Source organism: Pelmatolapia mariae, linkage group LG16_19 (assembly GCF_036321145.2).
Source record: "Pelmatolapia mariae isolate MD_Pm_ZW linkage group LG16_19, Pm_UMD_F_2, whole genome shotgun sequence".
Taxonomy (NCBI): domain Eukaryota; kingdom Metazoa; phylum Chordata; class Actinopteri; order Cichliformes; family Cichlidae; genus Pelmatolapia; species Pelmatolapia mariae.
Genome location: NC_086241.1, coordinates 21,232,406 through 21,252,672, shown reverse-complemented (window position 1 = coordinate 21,252,672; position 20,267 = coordinate 21,232,406). Strand labels below are relative to the sequence as shown.

The 20,267-nt window shown below is 38.4% G+C and overlaps 1 protein-coding gene across 1 annotated transcript in view; it reads right to left on the bottom strand.

Moving 5' to 3' along the window:
* The window catches only part of nck2a (NCK adaptor protein 2a), a 41,467-nt gene extending 37,266 nt beyond the window's left edge, over positions 1-4,201 (bottom strand). The window contains exon 1 of the mRNA XM_063499666.1: positions 3,959-4,201. The gene's annotated coding sequence lies outside the window, so the exon portion shown is untranslated. The remainder of the gene's footprint in view (positions 1-3,958) is intronic.
* Positions 4,202-20,267: the final 16,066 nt, after the last annotated feature.

Below are 20,267 nucleotides of genomic sequence, written 5' to 3'. Positions count from 1 at the left end.
TCTTCACTCCTAGTAAGCCTTTTCCCTGAGGGACACGAAATGTTATGCTTTCCACATGAAAAAAAATCCTTTCCCCCCCTGCTGTAGGCTCCTGAAAATATTGCTGGAAAGAAATTTCTATTAGGGCTGGGCCATATCATACAGTTCACGGTAATACCGGTATAATGTTGGGCAACGATAAGAAAATGAAATATCGCGATAGAATATGGGTAAAACGTGCATGCGCAGTGCCTTTGTTTTCATACGCACATGGCAGAAAAAGCATGGCGGCGACGGAGAATGAGAAGGGCGAAAGCGGATCGTTGAATGAAACAGATGAACCAGAATTGGTTTGTAAAAATGCTGCAACTTCAGTGGTGTGGAACTGGTTTAGCTTTCGTCCGTCAGATACACAACAAAGCATTATTTTTGGTAGCGCATGCTAGCGGGCCGTCGTTATTACCGTGTTTTTTGGAAAATATTGCACACTTAAAATCAATCCTTTGATTTTTCTGAAAATCGACAGTACCCCTTATAATTCCATGTGCCTTATGTACGAATTCTGGTTGTGTTTACTGACCTCGAAACGATTTTATGTGGTACACAGTGCTCGAAAATCTGTCGCGGAGTGATACATACTGTGCTTCAACATAATATTACCGTATTATGTGTGTGTATAACCTCTTTTTAAGTTTTGTGGATATTATACATGGTTATGCTGAGGATATGTCGGCCAATTTCCACTGGAAAAGCCTTTTGGTTAAACTGTCAGCAAGGAAAGTTATATCGTCATTGCAAATTTTCAAATTTATATCGTGATAAATATTTTTGGTCATATCGCCCTGCTCTAATTTCTATTATTTTGTTTGGGAGGTCTACACAGAAACCTGCGTCTTACACTTTCTTCACAACGTTCTAGACAATGTGAAGAAAGTGTAAATAAAATTACCCTCACTCTCCAATAGACAGTCCATGTAATATAGGTCATAAAATAAAAGGGGATGACGCAATAGGCTTTAGAACCCTTTTCTCACAGCAGGCATAAAAATAAAGATATATTTCGCCTGCACTCGAAATCTTAAATCATTTAACTACCACTTATGTTATTAGACTATAAATGATTCATTGCTACATTACAGACAATTTAAGATCGCATATGATCGACTCAGCGCCTTCTTCTCTTAAAAAAAAGAGAGAGAAAAAAAAAGACCACTTCAAGTACAAATCACATAAATCAGCAAAATGAGAAAGAAGCAAAGCATCACTTGCTCGGAACAAAGTCATTTTCCACTGGCTTCCACTCAAAACAACAGAGGAACAAAATACTGTGTGGGCACAGCGCTGCAGTATGCAAGGGATTTTTTTTTTTTTTTTTTAAAAGGCCCATTAGGCATATACAAGAAAAACGAGCAGAGTAATTAGTCACAGCTCATAAAAGTGCAATCAAATACACAGAAGAAAGAGGATTTGGATTAGTATCTCGTATGTAAGAAGAAAAAAAATGCAGCTCAAATGACAAACGTGCACATGTTCCAGGCTTGATAGTGGAAGTTAAGACATGCAGACGAAAAATAGCAATTTGTCACTAAATGCAAGGGCGATCTACATGCTTGTATATATCAACATCACATATACTAAGAAATATTCATATTATATTATTTTCTCTAAATCGGCACCAAACGTTTATACAATACTGCCTCATCTGACATCCAGAATATTCTGTTCAACACTTGCTACGAGCTGCCTTCATATCAACTTCAAGTGACAAAGCTCATGCAAGGTGGAAACAAACAAAGTTATATATTAACACCAGTGTTTGTTCTTTCTATCAGATTGGATATGAGGTTAATCATTACCTGTTGTCCAGGCTGCTTCATTCACTTAGGCACATTATGGTAGGAAAAACCATGCATGCATGTTTTAATACCCAAATGCTGAATCACACACTGGTTAAAAAAAATTGCTTCAGTTCATCTCCAGCATTTAACACTTGGCAGACTATTAAAGGGGAAGTTCCCACAGATTGACTCTTAAAATCTTTGACTTTATTAATTGATGATGGCTGCCTGAACGCACCATTGGTTTCAGTCTCTGCAGCACATGGAGGCAATTTAATGTGTGTCATTTTGAAAAGGGCTCTTCTACAAGTCCAGCTTATAATGAAACATGTCAATTATAAATTCTTGAAAGGAGAGGTAATGAAAGACTGCTTTAAATGATGTGATTGGAGCAACCAGCCAAAAAAGAAGAAGAAAAAGTCCCAAATAATTGGTTTACAAAGACTTTAAAGAGGGAAAAACCAGCATCTGCAAAATTGACTTAATCAGCTTTACATTAAAATGACAGAATTGCTTAACATGTGCACACACTTGGTAATCAATGATTCCTTCAAAATGTACCTATAAAACATAAAATATGCCTTAGATCGAAACCTCATTTAAAAGCATGCATGCAACAGGATACAGCAGGTTTGCAACAATTATCTGACTCACTTCTACATTACTTTTTCAGTTATAACTGTTTATAAGTCGTAAAATTGGAGAAAAAAAAAGGCATGGCGTGAGTTATTTTAATACCGCTTTTTTTTCCTGCCAATCAAAAATACAACAATATTCAGCTTACAATCATAGAGGATCAAGAAATGCAGCAAATATGCACTGTGAGGTGGAATCAGACCCAAATTACCCGATCACCATAATTCCCATAACTAATAGTTTCAGGTCAAATTTAGGGTTTAACCGAACCACCACATAATCTACAACACTCATACTAAATGTTACTTGAGTGTGAAGTCAGCCCGAAAAGCTCACATTTCCAGTGAGTACATGCAGTTACTGCACTTCTCGGTATCATTAGCAGTCTTTCTAGTTTTAGTCATGTTTCTGATATGCTGGAAATGCAAAGCACTGAAACTCACGTTCTCTCTTTGCTTTGTGATGTAATGGAAGTTTATGCAATTCACACTTTATCGCTCCATTATCGCACATGCCTACACGGCATACCTGTTCATTTCTGAGTGAACCTTGTCCTAGACTCAGAGCTAACATGGTGCTCTTGTCAGAGGGTGTGTCGGCAGAATAGGTGTGCCACGCAAGTGTACCTGCATGTTGAAAAAAAGAAAAAAGAGAAACTGTGCTTTCTTATAACCTCAGTCCTTGCATTTGCATGCAAGTGCAAATTTCCCCCCGTCTTCTAGAATAAAAGGGACTTTACTTATGGACAATAACTGCCACAGCAAGACAGACAATGCATGCTATTCTCTGCTGCTATTGATGAGGAGGACGCACGGTGTAGTTACCATGAAAAGCCACTAGACATTCAACACTGACAATCTCGGCATGTGGCACCAGTCGCCAGTCTATGGTGTTTTGGCAAATGTGGTTCATTGTGTAAGCCACTGCGTTTTTAAATAGGCCTGCTGACAAACGCAGTGCATTGTAAATGTAAAAAGAATGACAGGAAATTATGTGGGGGGTTTTATTAATCAGAGATATAAATGCGAGAAATTACTCAAACAAGAGCAGATGCCTGAGAAAACAGTCTAAAGGACCTGCCTGAGGATTGCTTGAGTAGCTTGCGCTTACAGGCCTTTAAGAAGTGGCCCCGCACAAAAATTGCTAAATGGTAAAGTTGATAAATTGGAAACCATTTGTTCTGACTCTAAAAATGAAAAAAGAAAAATATCACTGTTTGTGTGGCTCGTTAACAGCAACCACTCAAACGCAAGGAAAAACCGAGGCTGTAGCACACAGCGTCCAGTGAAACCACCTCTGAGTGGACAAAGACCCAGCGTCAAACCTACAAAGTGGCACGAGCAAGCTGCCGTTTTTCTTTACCCTAACTTTTATCTCAGCTTGTAATGACATTTTTCCCGGGCAAATTTAACTGAAAACGGTCGTTTAAGCAGCACTGAAATGGCCAAAGCGACCAGTCCAACTGCACCAACTTAACACAGTTCATTTGCGGTTACAAGGCTTACCTTAGTGTTCACTCCAGTGAGAATGGGCAAACAGCGACACGCTCAACAACAAACCCCGAACAAGAACCCGCCAATCAAATTGTAAGTTAGGGAGCCCGCGCGAAAGCCGCGAAAATAACCCCCTACATCCACATAACCACGGGTTTCTCTATTTTTTCTTTCTTTTAAAACAAGAACCGAGCATGAAGTGTCCGACCTATTATCGCTTGTTTTTTCCGTCGCAGGCTGACTGCCTCCACCTCAATCACTCGTTTCAAGCTTAGTCTACGGGGCTGCCAACTTCCGCTCTTTGCTTTCAAAAGAAAATTCCTCTGGGCGTAGAGACGTTGCAGTCAAACGAGACTGAATTTGAAGTCCGGAGGAGATGGTGACAGAAATGTAATCTTTTATTAAATGTCTTTAGATTTTTAAAGTTTTCTTTTAAGTTTTTAAATCATATGTCTTATGTTTCGGTTTATGTTTTTTTTTTTTTTTTTATCTCCAAGTAACCAATAGTTTTATTTAATAAGTTGATTCAGATGATTCGTCAGAATATCTGCCCTGGAGGCTTCACAAAGACTTGTTTCCAGAAGGATTCTGGTTCTTCTCCTTCATCCGGCTGCTCCTTTTAGGGGGTCACCACATCAGATGCTCTGGCTCCAACTCGCCCTATCACTGACAACCTCCTCTGTCACACAACCACCTTCACTACATCCACGAATCTTCTCTGTCATCTTCCTCTTTTCATATCCAATAGCCTTTGTTCAACCTACCACCTATCCCTCCTCTGCACATGTCCAAACTCTCTCAGCATTGCGTCTCTAACTCTATTTCCAAACTTGCCTGGTCCATCCAAACAATTTGGATGGACCAGGTAAGTCCATCTAAACTGACTTACCTGGTGAGTCACAATGAAAATTTTAGCATCTCCAAACCAAACATAACAGCAGGTCTCACTACCCTCCCAAGGTGGCTGTGGCTTAGGAGGTAGAGTAGCGCCAGAGTATTCTTGGATAAGATACTGAACCCTGAATTTCTCCTGATGTGTTCATCAGAGTGTGAATGCTAGATAAAATGCAATTAGATGGAGAAAAAAGCGCTTGTTTGTGTGCGAATGAGACATGTTGTGAAATGCACTGTATAAAAACCTGTCCATTTATTTTTTTTATTGTAAACCTTCCTTGTTTGCATGTTCACCTTTCCATCTGTCTTTGACTTTTTACGACGACTTATGAATATATCATGTCAACCCCCAAATTATTTATTAATTGAACATGAAACAGCTAAATGTGAAAAGAAATGCAAGCAGCATGCAAATAAAGATTATGAATTTGAAAATATTTTGTTTTCTATTTTAATTTATATTCAATCTGCTGTTATTCATTTTTGAATGACAAAAATGAATACAATTTTCAATGACATTTTGCTCCTCTGTGTGAGCTGGTTTAAGATGCCTAATGCTTTTATTTTGAAGACACCTTCTTTAACTTCCGGTTTGATTTCGTTGAGCGCGCTCAGCTTGATCGCCGGTCCCCTTGGTGACGTCACCCACACCGGGACTCGCACAGGACAACGCCGAGAGAAAGGGAGAAAATTTGGGGTACTGTGTCGCCCCTTGGCGACAACACTGGGAAATCTGATGTATTTTATTTATTTTTTACATGAAAAGTGATTTTTTTTCAATAGCCTGCAAGTAATTATCTTGAGTAAACTCATAAACAAAAACTTTGTATTGATGAGTTCATCAAAAAGTCCCTCCTCGCCCGTCAACTATGTGATTAATCATACCAAAATATTCGTCGTATTACACTTAAGTAAACGTCATTGTTCACACACTAAATTTAGACTTTGTGCGGTTGTTTTCTCATCTGTGTATTCCTTCTCACTGTTTTCATCACTCAGATGGTGTGCTATTTACTACTATGCTATATACTAATCATCCTACACACTTGAAACTGTTAAAAATAACACGAGGCGGAAAAAAAGTTGCACTGAGCTCATGTTATAGTTAAAACCAGTCATACACCTTGACACGCCAGAGGTTCAATGAGCAGGTCTGATATTTACCAGTACTAAGGTTGAGTAATCAAAGAGCAATCAGATTAAAGGCAGCACCCCCCCCAATGTTTTATTTTGTTTCTCAGACACACCTAACCTACAGTGTATGACCTCATGAGTGCTGACAAGGCCACATTTTCATGAGTAAACCTTGAGCACGAGTAACTGGTTGCATAATAACAGGTTGGTTTTTACATCCAATCAAAACAAGTCAGTCCTAAGATGGTAATAAAAGAAAGCTGCACTGAATCTTAAAGTGATGCTGATCTAATTTAAAAATGGAGTCCCTACTGAAGTGTCCAAAGTGTCCCGTATTTCCTTGCTCAGTATCCCACGGTGATTTGCTGTTATAGGCACCATTCGAAATCAAATAATGTCTTAAATCTAATTTTGTCATGAGAAATTAGAGCTGTGGCAAAAAGCCAGAATTTAGTCAATATCTCTGCTGACTTCTTCTCAACTATATACTTCATGTCAGTTTTATGACAGTTTGTCTGTCATGTAAGAAAAAATAAAATAGTATCGCCATTTTGCATGCTGTAAAAGTACAGTCTCACATTAAGACTACATCCTGTGTCTCTGACTACTACACATTTGTAATTTATAACTGGATTTGGATCCTACTCAAAACACAGTTTTCATAGCCAAAACCTTCTGTTCCCACTAATCTCTTATGTGCAATATCCATCTGTTTTAACAGTTCAGTTGGCCCAAATCCACGGATGCTGATTCATTTATGCGTACCTCGTTCCACTGCACCTCCACACGTCCCTATTAATTCCTGCAATGTAAAGCGAAGCAGTTACCTGTAAACGCCTTTTGACACTCATCTCAGCAGGCCCGAGCGACACGTTTTGTATTTATTTCAAGTGTGCAGTGAGAGTGAAAATAACACTGCACATGTATAGAGAGGCTCTTGAAGCATTGGATTTCCTGTCACAAGGGGGCAGAACATCCTTGGAAGAAATGCATATCCATTACTGATATGCCAAAAGCTTTAATGTGCCCTAAATGCTGGAGCAGATCAGATACAGTGCACCAAAAGTATCAGGATGGCCCCCTGCATCGTTCCCCTTCTACAGCACAAAAGCTAAAATGCTTTTTGTCCCTTCTAATCCACCAAACTCTGCACCACCAATACAAAGTCGCAGTATCACGACTCAGTGTGTCCCATTCAAATGCATATTGTAAGAAAGAGTGCTAAAAAGATAAAGTATGTGACATGGATCACGGGCGGTGTCCCCGTAATCATGTGCGAATGCCTAACATACCAACCTTCATCACCATAGCGTCAGGATGTGACAAATAAATAACCATCTGCTGACCTTTTCACCCACACTCCACTCCTCCACCCCTCACCCCCAACCACCCTGTCTTATTCATCATACACAATTTTTTTTTCTACCTCAACAAACTAATTTAATTAGAAGACAGCTGGATGAATAACTGTAAGCACGCGCTTACTTTTAAACATACACGTTAAAAGTTAAATCCGTTTTAATGCTGCGGACTCACGGCTAATTGGAAAGAGCTGATGCGCGTGTTCACACTGCTACACTTGGTATTATTAGATTTCCCAGTTGGATATCATTCAGCATAAAGTTCATTATATAACTTTCAAAAACAACATTACATGTCTAAGGGGGGAGGAGGCAGTGTTTAATGTTGCTGAAGAAGTGCAAAATTATTGGAATGGTTTGTCTTTCATACCCCACTCCTCCTAATCCCGAGGCAAACTTGATTTATTAATCGAGACTGAGTCACACATGTCACCACTCTATCTGCTCCTGCTATAACCAGGATGTCTTCCATTTTGGAGACACGCCCCTCATATTCTCACCAGTGACACTGTATCGTTGACTGCAGCTGAGTGGAGCTATAGTTACCATGCTGATGAAACTGGATGTTTATTTTGGCAGAAAGGCGCCCCGCGTTTAAGTACACCTGACCAGAGGTGGTGATGTACGTGATGAACCAGCGGCTCCTGTGCTATGTTTGCAATTCACTGACCTCAAGGCCAAGTGAGACTTTTAGTCTTATGAAGTATAGATTGCGTATAATGGAAATGAGCATCTTTGATCCTTCAAGGAGAGGATGTATTCATCAAAATGCAGAAATATATTAGCTTGGTGTCATAGATATGGTGCTTTTCCCCCTGCTGTTAAAATATCCACTGTGGAAAAGGCTGGTTTGAAGAGGGTATGAAAGTTGGTTGGTGGATTACAGAGAGTTACAGATAGTTAATGGCTGGATATTAAAATTAGCTCTCACACGTGTTTCTGGAATACAAAGCAGAATCAGAATAGTTTAATAATCCCCTATGGTTGCACAACCAGCACTATTCATCACCACTCTACAACCATGCTTAACAGCTGGTATGAGGTGTTTCTGCTGATATGCTGTGTTTGGGTTTTCTCTAAATGCAGTGCTGTGTGATATACCCAAACAGTTCCACTCTGGTCTCATGTATCCTAAGGACATTGTTCCAGAAGTCTTTTTTGTTTTATTCAGGTGCAACTTGGCAAACCTAAGCCGTGCTGTCGTGTTCTTTTTAAAGAGAAAAGAGGCTTCCATCCAGACAAGTCATGCAGTACTTGTTGAGTGTGTTTCTAATTGCACTGTCATGAACTTTCACATTTAGCATGCTAACAGAGTCAGAGATGTAGCTCTTGAGTTAATTGCAGTTTCTCTGAGCACTGCACAATCTGACCTTGAGGTGAATTTGTTGGGACGTCCAATCCCGGAAAGTTTGGCAACTGTCTTGAATGTTTTCCATTTGTGAACAATCTTTCCCTCCGCAGGATGACAGCCCTCTCTGGCAGAAGGAAGCCTTTCTGTCAGAAAAGCTTTTAAGTCTTCCAAAACAAACTCCTTGCATTCTGAAAAAAGAAATGTTGCGAAGGGAAACATCTACCACTACCACATGAGATGTTTTGTATCTGGTATCGGAAAGCTATATACATCACAGTGACACGGCTGATTAGCTGGAATGATGGTGTTAGAGCCACATTAATATGATTCCTTAGGGGAAAAAACACAAATACACAAATCTTTACATACACACCAAACCAGCTCCCATCTGCAGTTTCTTATTTATCATACAGACATGAAAGAGGTACCAGTTCTGTCATCTCCCAGGAACAACAAGGCTGACTGTTGTAGTAATCACAAGTTATATTTACACTGTATAACATTCTACACCTGGATAAATTCATTCTTACACAAACATTGATTTTTGACCAGCATTTTGCAGAATTAAATGTTTAACTGCACCTCTAATGTGTCATGGTGTCACGTTTGTTTCGCTTACCTGGTGTATCTCTCTGATGAATTCATTTCCTGTCTTTGTTTGCTTCCCACCTTTTGTGTTTGCTCCATCCGTCCTGGGTTCCTTGAATTGAATTTTTGCTTTCTTTCATTGATTCCTTTTCCTGTTATTGGATTAAAAAAAAATGGCTTGTGTTAGATTACCTGCCCATTGTTTTCAACAGCTTCCTGTTTTGTTTTGTTTTTTTGTTTGTCTCCTGGGTCAAGTGCTGTCAAATGTTTGCTGCTTTGGTTTTAGACAAAACTTTTTTTAAAAGCTCTAGTGATTCTTTGAAGACTGCAGAAATGTAACTGTAGTCAAGCAAGAAAAAGCAAGCAAAAAGAAATGAACAATGTTCATGTCATAATACCTAACTGTAGACGTTGGCAATACAAAAAAAGAAAAAAAGAAAAGAAAGAAAAACAGCTGGAGGAACATAATAAGGTTGATTCCCAGAAGGTTAGTAAGATTACTGAGAATCAAAAGAACATGTTACAGAGTTTCTCAGAAGATGAGCAGAGGTTCACCTATGGTATCTGCAAAAAACAGTGACTCGTGTTCTCATAAAATTGCTAACGCCTTGTCATCTACAGTACATAACATCATCCAAAGTTACAGTGAAACTAGAGTAATCTCAGTGTCATCACAGGCACAAGACTGAAAATCAGCATGGATGCCTGTGGTGACACTGCATGATTCTGTCATGGAAACCACTGCCCAGATGTTTGTTGTGGGACTGTTATTAGATTTTAAGATTTTATTATTAAAATATTACATTTTAAAATTAAATTAAATGAAACATTTGATGTTTTCTATGTTCCATTGTGAATAAAATTTGGGCTTATAAGATTTGCAAATGATTGAATTTGGTTTTGTTTGCATGTTACGTAATGGCCCGACATTTTTGGAATTGGTTGTAAAAGGGTTTCATCAAAATACTATGAATTAGAACTGTTCAGTTGAAGTATTGTTTTAATTTGATCGTGTTAACATAATTATACAAAAGAACACTCAATTTTATGTTTGTTTGCTTCCTTTTTTAAAACATTCATCTCATTTAAAACAATTGACCTCAAACGGCCTACAAACAAAACAGGGTTATACAACATCCAGTGAATCACTTTCAGTCATTCTACAATGCCTCAAACATAAACTACTGTGTAAGAAAAATCACTACAAAGACCCAGATAACAAAGCAATGGCAAAAGAATCAACCTGTGTTTAGATTATTTGTAGCACAAAAAAATAAACATTGAAATGGACACAGACGGTTGTTTTTTTTTTTATTTAAAGATGAGAGAATAAAGGTGGAGAAAAGCTAAAGGATCAGAAATAATCCATGACTGATTGTTGTTTGCTACTCTGGCTTCTTTGGATCATTTGTAAAGTTTCTGTGTTGGATTGTTCAAAGCCTGGGAAAACAACAACTGCTGTTCAAAAAAAAGGAAAAAGACAAAAAAAAAGTCACACTACTAGAATTTCAAACTCAATACCCAGTAAAATACTCAACACTCAATATTATTTTCAATATGGCTGTCAGGCAGGAGGGAAAGAGGAAGAGCACAGAGAGGATTCATGGATCCAGTGAAGGTGGACATGCAGAGGGTTGGTGTGACAGAGGTGGATGCTAGAGACAGGGGGAGATGGAGGCAGATCAATTGTGGCAACCCCTAAAGGGAGGTCAAGAAGGAAAAAAGAAGGAGAAGAGCCTACATTCCTTGTTTAAATCACATAAGCAATAGTCAGTTGTTGTTTGCAGGTATCTGAGTCAGCAGACCCTTTAAACAAACTATATTTAATTCAGGTAATGTTCCTTGTTTGTAACAGTTAATAAGATCAGAACCAATAATGGTAAATGTCAACTTTTAATCTACCTCTGACTTGTCTCAGCTGATATCAATTCAGGCTTTAATAAAAGAACAGATACTAATATTTTTATATTTATATCATCTCAGACATAAACCATATAACAGACAGAGTCCTTTAACAATTTGACATAACACCAGATTTAATTATGCTCTCAGTAGTCAGAATTACGAAGAATAATCATTCTGTGTAATCTTTTATCAGTTGCCAAAATAGAATCAGTTGAAGCAAAAAGATGCCGATAGATTATTTCCAAAAGTTATTTGTTATCATAAAAACTAATTTTTTAAAAAGGACATCGATGATTCAGCTGTCTCTGTGTTAGGAATGATCCCAGAAATAAGATTTGTGGAAACTAGAGATGCGGTTATCTTGGGATGTTCCGATTTCTGATTTCTATCTAAGTGTGACTGGCAGGTTTTCTTTCTAAGAACTATAGCTGACAGCATATACAAACAAACATCATCGGTCCTTCAGTGCAAAATTTAAAGGTTCTTCTTTCGCTTAAATGATGGAAAAGAAAGTGCTCTGCTGCTGGAATGAGGTAAAAATAATTAAGTGAAAATGAGCTGCTGCACACCCACCTTTCCTTGACATAGTTTACCTTACCAGACAAAAGCAGGTGTAGCAGATATAAAGCAAAACAAATGTTGGGTACTTAGATTATTTTCCTGTACATTTAAAACTTCACCAGATAACAGTGGCTTTCCCCTTGTTGGCTTTGTTAAAAAGTGTCCATGTTCAGCCAGGTGGGGGTGATTTAAGTGTCTGATTAGGTTTGTTGTTACAAAGAAACCTTATCAGACCTAAATTTTTGTTAGCGACCGGCTGTGAATGTGTGTGACTATTTGCTTGCACTGCTGTGTGTGTGTTGCACAGGCATGAAATAGACCATCTTATAATCCAATATACATGAGGCTGACCATCATCATTCAGGGATGGGAATGCTGGATTCCGGTTCCTGGGCGGTCAATCGGTGCATCTCTAATAGAAGCATCTAAACTGTATAATTCCCTTAGCATGATCTATTACGGCTAAATTCAGTTTTCAATCCTAAACAAGACGTAAACTCTGTGCTGTTTACTACCACATTTCTTCAATAATTTAGCATTAGGAAGATTCTCAGACTGCTGTGCCACACAGGATACTGTGGATAATTTGTTTAAAGAAAACCGTGAAATTTCTCAAAAACTGTCTGCATTCTGTGTTTTTTAGACTTTTGAAAGACATCCTTTCAGAGACGAGAAAATTACTCAGAGGACATTCACATGACTGGACTGGCACCACTAGGTCATTAGAAGCAGCTGATCTCACTTCACTGAAAGCACCCTGAGAAGAAAAATCATCAAATTGTAGTTTCAATTATTTAATTTTTAAATATTAGGAACATTAAAATATATTGAAGATTGAAGAGAATTCAAGTTAAAGTGAGAGTGTACTGTCTTTTCACCATTCACAGCTGAGCAGGTCAGTCAATGAGTCTGTGTCCTAATCAAATATCTCAAATAAAAACAGAAAATAGCTCAACCAGAAATCATTTATTTGGATGGTTTTCCCTCATCATGAGAAAATACTCAACTAAAACATAACAAACAAACAAAAAAAGTACTCTTTTTGTTCCCTTCACCCACTGGAGAGTCACAAAAGACCAATATTAGATAGCACAATACAAAAACTGCTGTCTTCACTGTGCTGACTGATAACAGGAGTGTGAACCGTGAAATCCCCAAGATGCAAAGTAAAAAAAAACAAATAAAATAAAATAAAAATAATAAAACACTTTAGCTGGACATTTAAAACTGTAAACTGAGACACAGTGCTGCATAATTATATCTTTACAGGTTGAACAACCTGCATCAACCGGTATGCATGATTACAACGATACATGCAGAGTACATTTATAGATGATATTATTTGGGTTGATGAACTCACAGTTGAGGTCATTAACTGTTACTGTTGTGCATAATATCATTGAGACATTTATTTCATTTGTTTTGCAGTTTTCAAGTGAGGACCTGCTTTAAACCTACGGCCCAAAATCTGCTCCAAAATCAGTGCCATGCTAGTTACTGTGATTGCTGCAAGGGCTTGCTTGCGTTTTTTTTCCATTACCAAAATGTATGCCTTGGTTTTACTCGTAGCTGTGCATCAGTCATTGATGGGGTACAGTGAAATTTCTGGACTGGCCAAAACTACTGCTAAACTGAAAAAGTTGTCCAAACAGCACAAACAGCCACCTTTTTGTTATTCTACAAAGACGTTTTCCTCAAGAAGTCATAAATAATACCAGTAGCTCTGTACTATTGAAGTCTGTCGTGGTCCCAAGGTTTTGAGCTGTTGTAGTTTTGAGGAATGATTTATATTCGAGCTTTACCTAATTTTTTGTTAATGGTGTCATTTTCTATTTCTTTATGCTTCTATGTTTTGTTACCTGTTCACCTTTAGATTTTGCTTCCATTTCCTGTCCGTTCTATCCTAGTCTTGTATCTGTGTTGTAATCCTTCAGTCTGTTCTCTGTATTTTTGTCTTTCTTGTTTCCCAGTTTAGTTGTTTCAAGTTAATCTTTTATTCTCATTCATTTGTGGCTCTCTTCCTGTTTTATTTTGGATGTTTTTAACCCTCTGGTTCTCTGTCAAGCTTCACTTCCTCTTGAGTCATTGTGTTAGTTGCCCACAGCTGTGTGCTCACCTGCTTTCTTTCCACTCATTATATTGTGAGTATATATATTGTCTGTGTCTCTCCTTGTCCTTTGTTAAGCTGCCTCTCATAGTTACCCAGCAACTATCTTGGATTTTGCATTCTGTTAAGAAGCAGGATGGAAGCTGATGTTGATTTAGTTCATTCCTGGTTCCCAAGTCTAGCCTCTGGGTTCACATTCTGCTTGTCACACAGCTGACAAAGTGTTCATATTGGACACGCAAAAGGCTTCAGATGTGGAAGATTCTAATCTGGAGAAATATTCTCACCGTGCAGCTACGTGAAGTACTCCGTGGCTGTAAAAGTACCTGCAGGGACCAAAATGATGCCCACTCACTGGCGATGAATGCCTCTGTGCTCTATGTTATTGCTGCAGTTTAACAGTAACCAGAGACCTGGTTTATTAAAGACAGGCTAATGTGTCCCCACATGCACGTCTGTCAGCTATTGTCTAGAAAAGCTCAAGGCTGTAGTGCATGTGTTGAATTGGCTCATGACAGTGTGGCAGGAAGCCAGTACCCGAGTGAACAGCTTAAAATATAATTCAGCCATCACTGTTTTTATTTACAGCTTTGCATTTTTACTGAGTGGTCAAGATGCCTTCTTTGAAAAAGATCTGTCATCATGTTGTTGAAACATCTCTATCGGAACAATGAGATTACTTATAGCTTAAGAAAGAAAAATACCCAGGGACAGTCACACCAACAGCCTATAAAATAAAAATCAACAGCAGAACCAAGTGGGAACTTTAAGGCACAGCTGGCCCTCAGCTGCTGCCACCACACCACCAATCCCAATCTTCTTCTTTTTTCAAACCCACAGATTGGATCTATATTGAAGGCAGGGAGGGCTTGGCATTGCATGCCACAGTGCCAACATATCAGCTGCCTGCAAGAGATAGAATTAGTAGGAAAAATGCAGAGACAGGGGTCCAGCTTTTTACTCAGTGAGTCTGCAGCAATCTCATTGAGTAACATGACAGAAAAACAGAAATCTTTGTCCATGAAATTTGTTGGAGAAAGTCTGAAATATAGGGTGACAGAAGCACAGTAAGAGTTAAAGCACACAGAGCAGAGTCTGATTGGTGGGAGAGAAAATCACCAAGCTGAGCAATAAAGACAGAATTAAGTCTGACAGCGTGGGAAAATTGAAGTGATTAAAAGAATGAATTAGCAGCCCCAACACCCAAGAATGCAGGCAGATGAGTGAATACAGATCTTCCTTCTTGAACATATAATTTTCAAACTTTATTTGATTGAAGTGCAGACTTTCAGCTTTAATGCAAGGGCTTCTGCAAAAAACCACAATATATGCATCCTTTTAGAAATTATAGGCATTTTATACAAGTGTTAGTGATTTACAGTGCAAACAGACAAAAATAAGTGCAAAAGCAACTCAAGAGTTTCTCATGGCAAAGAAACTGGATATTCTTCAATGGCCAAGTTAATCACCTGATCTTAATCCAACTGGGCATGCCTTTCAGTGATTAGATGCAACACGAATGCAGAAACCCCCAAAAGTGGCAACAAGTGAGAAATTACAGAGTTTTATATTGTGAGTCTTTGATTTCAGATTCGGAAGAAATTTTCTACCATGTGATAAAAATAATTGTTTATATTTAGAGATGTAATTATGTTAGTTAGTTCATTTACTTCAGAGTCTCTGAAAATGTTTGTAATTCGTAAAGAGCCAGTGCAAAAGTTTTGATTGTTTGTACAGAGGAAAAACTACAAAAAATTGTGTCTTTGTTGAAAGAATGATGGGCCTAACCGTATTCATGCTTTCCTTACAAAATGTTTGATATCAAATACACATGGGCAAGAGACCTAACATGTCACAGGAACATCTAGCAAATTACAGAGGAAAGCAGATGATCATAGAAATCTGTCCATGTCATTTCATACAGTAGAACTATGAAACGAAGAGAAAACATCAGCATCTAAATAAGGTGTCAGGTCGCTGCTAGGTTTGAAACATCCCACCAATCCCAACAGAGATTTACCCGTCTGGGAACATAACCCCAGGCTAAATGACTGAGGATTTGCCCTGTCATATATATAGAAGCACGTCAATACAATGGTACAGAATGAAGAAAGAGAGAAAACATGTGCAGAAGGCTTTTAATCAGTGTTTCAAACTGAGTGTCTGATGACAAGGAAAACTACTATAGTTTCCTAGCTTGAATCATAAAATTGTATTATATATATATATACTGCGATAACAGTGATTCTGCCTCATGTGAGCATTAATCCTGTTATTCACTTAGAAAAAATAAGAATAAATTCTTCACCTAATTTTGTTTACTTAATTTTGTAAAAAAAAAAAAAAAAATTAAAAACACCCATGCTGTCATTTGACCATCATTATGCACTTAGACCTTATTCTTAGAATATTGACAAGATAAAAAGTACCTATTCAGCCAAAACAGTGTGCTAGTGACAAAATTGCCCTTTTGACAATTCTATTATTATCTATTATTATCTGTTATTGTGCACTTATTCTGGTATTTAGCAATAGGAGAGAATTACAAAGTTTTAAAAAATAAATAATAATAAATAAATATCCTTTGCAGGACCAGGTGGTACAAATAATGCAACCTCAGATAAACAATAAATACTGCAGTATGTACTTAAATAAATAAATAAGTTCTTACTGTTTACCTCCTTAAGAGGGGCAAAAATAGCAGCTAGGTGCTGATAATCAAATTCACTTGAATTACTGGTCATCAGGACATGTGAGCTCCTCTGTAAAAGCAGAAGTTTTGTTAGCATTCATGTGGCCATTAACACAATGCCATGTGCCCATCAATCTGGGAAGAGTTTTAAGGCCATTTCAAAACATTTTGAAGTCCAACATTCAAGAGTGAGAAGCTGGGAAACATTCAAGAGAGCTGCCAATCCTCCCAGGAGTGGACATCACAATAAATTCACCCCAAGGTCAGACTGTGCAATGCTCAAAGAAACTCTACCCAAGAGCTACATCTCAGACTCTACAGGCCTCAGTTAGTATGTTAAATATTAACGTTTATGATGGTACAAAAAAGACTGCACAACTAGTGACTATGTTAACTGTAACAAGAGCAAAGGAAGAGATGCTGTTATAGAGCCGCATGTCTGTGTACTGCGGATGTGGGAGTGGATGAATGGGTCAATAAAACACTGGACAAAAAAAGACTTTTTTTCCCTAACGTGTATGTGTAGCCCTGTCTGCAATTATTCGGGCTTACAGTATAAAGAAGAAAAGTTTACGGTTATAAAAAATGGTTAAAATATAAATAGTTGATAAAAGGTTTAACAATCATATACTTGGGTACAAATGTATTTCATTTACAGTTAAGAGTCCAATAAATAAAAGGGTTTCATGATTTAGAGTTCATTTACTGTGCAGAAGCAATATGTTGGGGTGTAACCTAAATTTGTTTACCCATCTAATGTCAGTTACCTTAATGTTGTATTGTCATTGGTTGTTGTACTGACGAGCCAGTCAATGTCACTCTTCTCTGTTATGGGGGCGGGACGAGTGGTAAGGTTTGTGTGAATCTGTGGGAGCGGACACAGAAGCTAAGTCCGAAGAGAGAGATGTCGTAAGGCAAATGTGGTGTGGATTTTGCATCTAAGTGTATTTTTGAGGACGACTACCCGTGGTCCTGATATTACTTATTTGCGATCTGCAAGAGGTAAATGAGAGTGTGTGCCTTGACATTTGTACTGTAACTATTCGTTATAGTGGTAAAATGGTGTGATATGTGATGCTAACTAGCGGCTTGCTAATTAGCGCAGCTTACCGCGTTATGTGCTGTGATACCATGCTGTATGTTTAGCTCTGTGATTTTCTGTGGCTGCCGTCAGCAGCAGTTATGCAGTTTAAGATGATTTCATGGTTTAAGTTACAATAAATAAGTTAAAAATACTTTATTTTAATATATCAGATTTAATGTGTACATTGTTGGGTTAAAAATACACATTTAAATGGTTTACAGAATGTTTCCAGGGTGGAACCCATGTTCAGTCTGTTGTTTGGGGACGACAATATTTTCAGTTACACGCCACACTCGATAGAGGGCAGCATGCTTTCCTCTCTCACTCGGTGGTAGAGCTATGCAGACGCATGCAACGAAGTTTTCCAGCTGTGAGAAGGAGTGACACTGCAAGATGTGTTTTCATTAACCCCTGCAAGTTAATGCGGCCAATGAGGTATGCAATGTGTGTTTATATCGTGATAGGAAAATAAGATGTTTGTTTGTGACAGAACTGGCGAGTTTATGGTGGTCACGTGTAATTTGTAAATGTAAAATTGTGAGTGTTTTATCTTGTTTAATAATGTGCTTTATTGTTTATTCTCTATGAGAACAATTTACTGTGGAAATTGTTTATTTTATGTTGTTTGTACAGTTCTCACGGCATCGTTGGTGGCACCTGTGTGCAATAAATGCCAGTAAAAATCAAGAACGCCTTGTGTCCGTTTTTCAACTTGGAGGGAGTTACAGTGAGAACTCAGTCTGCTCGACATGAGGCGAGGAGACGAGGAGCTGTGCCTGTCATCCATTGAGCAAGAAGAAATTCATCGCACTCTAGCATCAGACAGATAAGACTGTGCATACGCCAGTAACCTAAGCAGCAAGCAGTTGAAGTTTTACGTGGATGATCCTTTAAGTGATACATTTAAAACAAGTTAAATGTTAAGAAGTGGATCAATTTTGTCAACTGCTTTAAAGGAACACTGTAAGAACTGAAACTTTAAGTAATCTGGTGCTCTGCATATTTCATTTCTAAGTTCATGGTTCTGTCCAATTAAGATTTTTTATAGGTGAAGTCATTTTACCTATTTGTGCTATTTGGATGCTAGAAGTGTTGTAGAATTAAGTGCTGCGTCGTATGTGTTGTTGGTTTTCGGAAAAGGTTCACCATATTTATACGACTCAAGATGGTATTCATTCAGATATTTTATTAAGGTTTAAGGTGTTGTAAAATCCTGAAGGTATTATCCATTGTTTATGTTTGGACAAGTTCATCTAAAGGCAAGGTTAAGCTTGTAGCTATTAATATTTCAGGCAATTGAGCTGGTCTATTGTTAAACCGCATGTCTGTTAAAGGTATAGCTATAATTTATTTTGTGCCAAGTAATAAGTAAACATTGCAGAATGGATCAAATGACTGAATATGAAACTAAGAATGGCGACTTACTTGAAGATAGTAGTGTCACAAATGTACAGCAGTCACGTGAAGAGGAGCCACGAAGAAGTCAGAGACCTCGAAAGCTTACTGAAAAGGCTCAGCAACTGCATGATGATAAGTCAAAAAAACTTCAACATCGTTTCACTATAACTTATGATAAATGGAAAGCAACCGCCAAGCAAGCTAAGAAAATGATAAAGGGAGCCCCCTCTGTTGAGGTTGTGAAGGATTTGATGTGTAAGTTAAGTTGTGCATCAGCAGATGTGAAACACGCATATGAAGATTTGCGCAAATGTGCTTCCCCAGAAAGTGAGATCCGCCGTAGAGTGGACACCTCTGACGCGGTATCCAAAATAATCCTGGACAATGCAACCACTTATCTTCAGAATAAAGATAACGAAGATGTTCAGGCAGAGGATTTAGTCTGGCCTGAGTCTAGTTCAGTGTTTTCATCTTCAGCTTCTCAAGGCACAAGTAAGGGCTCTCAAAGAAGTTTAAGCTCTGCAAGCTGTTCCAGCATAAAGTCACGAAAGTCAAGCCTTTCCTCCATTAAGAGACAAGAGGCCGTAGCAGAGCTGGCTGCCACACAAGCTGCACTAAAGGTCCTGCAGGAGATAGAATGTGAACAACAAGAACTTGAAAGCCTTGAAGAAGAAGATAGAAAGAGGATTGCATTACAAGAGGAAGAGAATGTGGCAAGAAAGAAAGCACTGGAAGAGAAGCGCAGACAAATAGAGCGCTTACAGACTGTTAAGAAGCTAAGTGCGGCAAAAGCACGGCTCCAAGTTTATGAACAAGATGCAAGCTCAGATGAGGAAATAACAGAGTTACTTCATAACCACGCAGCTCAGCAACATAGATCTCCAGGAGCTATAAGGAGTCCACGTGAGCATCCTGTGATACACCAAGCAGATAGTGTCACAGTCCTTGCTGAAGCAATAGCAGAGTCTATTAATGTAAGCCGTCTCCCAGCACCTGAACCGTCTGTCTTCATGGGAGACCCACTAAGATACAACGATTGGAAGATGTCATGTCAAACCCTAATAGGCAGGAAAAACATTCCAGTAAATGAAAAGGTATATTACCTTCGTAAATATGTTGGTGGACCTGCAAAAAGGGCCATTGAAAGTTATTTCCTATTAGGAACGGATGCAGCTTACAGCTCAGCATGGGATATCCTGGAAGAAAGATTTGGAAGCTCATTTGTGATAGCTAAAGCTTTCAAGGA